Genomic DNA, 4,376 nt, shown 5'->3' with positions numbered 1-4,376 from the left:
TACCTAATGGGGTTTGAAATATATCGTGCTCTAAAGCCTTTCAATAGAACAGAATTGCACAAAAGAGTAACGATTAAAACAGCTCTCAATAACTTGTACATAATACGTTTTTAATTTTGAAAAACTACGAATTTCTCGATCAAGTATTGAGAGAAGAATAGAAAATTCCTGTTTGCATTCAAGAGGAAGGTTAAACAAAGAAGGAAGGAAAATCGTATATTATTCACTAGCTCTTGATGACAGCAGTGACATTACTGATACAGCAAAGCTTGAGATTTTTATCCGCGGGATTGATCAATATGTTGGTACAGGAACCACCACTGGTTGTAGTTTTCATGCCAACTACCTTTCCTCCGTCTCCTTACTTCATAGGCTGTCTGTCGCATGTAATCGCTGCAGCTCGAGTTTTGGTCACCGCTGTTACCGGTATGCACGTGCTAGGATTCTCGTCACAACAGACCACGTTGCACTGTTTTCTGCTTTCTTTAGACTCAAACGCATTCTACTAATTCGAAGGGGCAGTGTACCGCGGTAGTCAAAGATGTGTTCCGATCCCTGTTTGCTGGATCGCATCTTATGGCTGTGTAACTGCCTGCTCATTCCTCTTTCTTAGCATTGAGTTTCGCGTGGAGCATTATTGTCCAGTTTCGACGCTAGAGCGCAGCAAGTAACTGCCGTTGGTTTGGCTGTGCTAAGTGTGCAGAATGTATTATAATTTTTAATTTGAAATTTTAGAAGGAATTACAGTGTATGTAAGTAATTCTTTATTAATTATATGGTTTTTTCTTCAAAATATATTGGAAATAAGAAATACTCGAGTTAAAATACATTTAATTTAATGTTGTTTTCTAAACAAGATTTCTGTATAACAGATGTTTCCTAAACATAATAATATTAATTATAATATATTTACAAAGGTGTAAGTTTTTCCTATTAAGATCTTAATTAAGCTAATTTCTTGTCATTTTAAGTGTAACTTATATTATATCATCCATGTTATTACAGCAACATGAAGCGGAAAGGATCAGAACACTATGTCTCGTAAAACATGTTGAATTATAGCTTAATGTTTCCAAAGATGTGGGGTAAATTATCTCTTTGAAGTATTTTATTCAGCATTTATTTTCGAGGGGGAATTTTTTTAAATGAGCGCAAAATTCACCACACTTCCAACGGGCCTTTTTATATATGGGGAAGCTACTTTCTGGCAATACTGACCTTAATAAAACAGTAGGCCTAGTGTCCTTATACCATTTGCATGGATTGGAGGAAACTCCTACTTTACAAGCAGGAAGTTACCATCACCATATTGTCGTTAATTCGAATCGTGATTTCCAATAATCTCTTAGCTCGGTTACAGGAAGCATACAGGAGCGCTCGCCTACGGGTGGGGGCCAGGAAAGCGGCCTGCTTGTGGTGTCGCTTGCGGGAATCGTCTATCCGTAAGCTTCCGCTTTCTGTACTATACCCTGTAGGGTTTTAATTTTAAAAGTTTAGCAGCAGTAAAGACTGATGTTTTTGAAACACTAACTTCCTGTGAAACACTTCTTAGAGATTTATTATGAGAGCGTGTAAATGATGCACTGATTTCATCAATTTTTTCTTCCGTCAATACTCTTTGTTTTCGCTAAGGAATTGTAGCATTTATCGACCCTGTTGTCTTTCATTTGTTAACAAGACGTCTAACAGTTTCTCTACCCTGAATTGGAGCACCCGGATATTTCACTTCAAATTGCCTACGCACCTCTCTATATGACTCTGTTTTCACATATGCATCATACATAAAAACTATCTGTTCAAGCGTGACTTTTGCGTTTTGCATTGTTAACAAATTTTACACACACGCTGAATATTTAAGCAACTGTGTCAAGAAACTGCACTGTACGTGTTAAATACTGCAACATCTGGCTGACAACTGATAACTTGTCGACCTTGATTGTCGAGCGTGTCTCAACAACTGCGCGCACAAAGCGGCGTATCAGTACATGCCGCTTTTCTGGCCCCACCCGTAGGCGAACGCTCTGTATTTCTTCGTAAATATGTTTAAACTTGTTGAAATATTTTATATCAGTCTCAGACATTATTTTTATTACATTATTGATTTTAATAATAATTTTAGTAAACGCCTAAAGCAAGCATAGGCCTACTTGTGTAATTGTAGTTATATGATACAAACCTGTTAATTAGAACTTGTGTTTGAATGTATTATCGCTTAGAAAAACATTAAGTTTTAAGTTTAGTATTATATTATTACATATTAAGCACTGCGGTAGGATCCGGACAGCCTTGGCCATCGTTTCCCTAAGCTCTTTTCTCTTCTGATATCTAAGGACGTCGTAACAATAGTCATTTTAGGTACTTTGCAAGTTAGCATATACTGATAATGTTAATAGCGGTGGATACTATCTGCCACCTTACGGAAAAATAATTTTTTGATTATTCGCACATAAGCGCTGATTGAGCAGGCAGTGTAAGCAGCCATAAGATGCGATCCAGCAGGCAGTGGAAAGAACATAAATACAATAATATCATCCCTATAAGTGAAATGTTTGAGGAAATATTCACATTTGTTATTTGTAGTAATTCTGCAGGAAACAATGTACAATAATAGGTAGGCGTACAAATGGTGTTTATTTTTCAATGAAACGTACAATACAATAACGATTCTAAAAGTCGAAAACAACTGAGAACTGAACTGAGAAGATACGCAGATTATTATTAGTCACAAATGTATTACAATTTACTACACAAATCTGTGACATTGATAACGGTTTGTTTTTCATATTCTGGTTGACTGAGGTTGAGAGTTTGGTGTTTCATAGCTACAAGTGTAACACGAGAGTGGTGTGTTGTGTGGAAGGAGCAGTAGATGGGATGAAGTACAGGTACAGATAGGCGGTAGTCACATGCAATAGTATCGCTTGTACTATCGACTGTAGTTTCTACAATTATTGATAGTCCTATCGATTGTTATAATCAAAACTATCGATATTATTGCTAGTCGTTACAGACTTTTTTGTTGATTGATTATAATAAGAATATATTTCTGAATTAATATCAAACATGTACTGAACTGTTAATTTAATAAAATATACTGAAATAAATCTTAATTATATACCAATAACACCACACAATATTATAATCTGCCCTTAAATTCCCAACATTAATAATCATTGTTCATTAGGCTTTTAACATGTGCCACATTGCTTCAAGGATAAGTTTCCCATTAAAATAAACATTTTCCACTTTGTTGGGATGCATGTGGTTTTGTCTTTCATTGATGAAGTTTCCAGTTTTGGATAACAATCTTTCCGAGGGAACCGAAGATAAGTGGACACAGTCTACTTCCTGGTCAAATAGAGTTGCGAGTGAATAGTGTAGGCCTATGATAAAAGCGACGGACAAAGTGAAATCTCGCCTGGAATGGCTCACCAAGCGAATAATAATGAGCCACCCATTTTATAGGAGGCCTTCACGGGGCATAATGGCTAAATTCATCCTCCTTTGATTTGATTACCTGGTTGGGTATTTTCCGAGGTTTTCCCCCAACCATAAGGCAAATGCCAAGTAATCTTTTGGCGAATCCTCGGGTCTCACCTCATCTCACTACATCTCGCCAAAATTTTGTAAAAAATTGTAGAAAATTGTTGTAAAATTGTAAAATATTGTAAAAATTGTAATTGTAATTGTAATTTTGACTTGTTCCACATCTTAAAGCTTCATTGCTTATGTAAGATCTATGGAATATAATAAATGAAATGAAATGAAAAATGAAAAATTCATTCATTCACTAATGATAAAAGAAACAGGTAAGTTGAAACAAAATACTGCAGTATTACTTGGAATCACAGACTAGGATTAGTTGCAAACGAATCGTTACAGCTCGAGGATCTCCTTTTTCCAACACTATCAAAAATCGCCTGAACTCTCGACAGTATTGGAAACAGCTTAACTATCGGTAATTTCGATAGTATCGATAGTACTATCGACTAACGCCTATCATTAGGGTGAAGGACTAGGAGACAATGTGAATTATGTGGAAGGAGATGGAGATAGTGAAGATTTCACTGACTCTATGGAAATATTTAAAGGATTCTGTTGGAAAAATGCACCCATCGTTAGTTTGAAACAAATGTTATCAATTTCGTGCTGTGCAATAGCTATTTCTAATTTAGATCTACCACTGTCCCTAAGTCTGTTAGCAATGTGTTCTCCATAAACAGAGTACTCGTCGCGTTTAGAAACTTTGTCAGTCAATGTCTTTATACAATTGATCGCTTCCTTTGTGCAAGACTCAACTGCCAACTTTGTCTTCTTTCTTGGCGGTGAGCGAAAGGTTTTCTTACTTATTGTGCTGGTATCGTTGGAAGAAGACT

At 36.2% G+C, this 4,376-nt stretch overlaps 1 long non-coding RNA gene across 1 annotated transcript in view; it reads right to left on the bottom strand.

Annotated features, from left to right (window-relative positions):
• Positions 1-2,612: 2,612 nt before the first annotated feature.
• Positions 2,613-4,376, bottom strand: part of LOC138713500 (uncharacterized) — a 34,482-nt gene continuing 32,718 nt past the window's right edge. Inside the window, exon 2 of the long non-coding RNA XR_011335877.1 lies at positions 2,613-4,376. This exon is cut by the window's right edge and continues 46 nt beyond it. This is a non-coding gene — a long non-coding RNA (uncharacterized lncRNA).

The sequence above is a fragment of the Periplaneta americana genome, chromosome 14 (assembly GCF_040183065.1).
Source record: "Periplaneta americana isolate PAMFEO1 chromosome 14, P.americana_PAMFEO1_priV1, whole genome shotgun sequence".
Taxonomy (NCBI): domain Eukaryota; kingdom Metazoa; phylum Arthropoda; class Insecta; order Blattodea; family Blattidae; genus Periplaneta; species Periplaneta americana.
The sequence above is the reverse complement of the archived record's forward strand: the minus strand, read 5'-3'. Positions and strand labels throughout refer to the sequence as shown.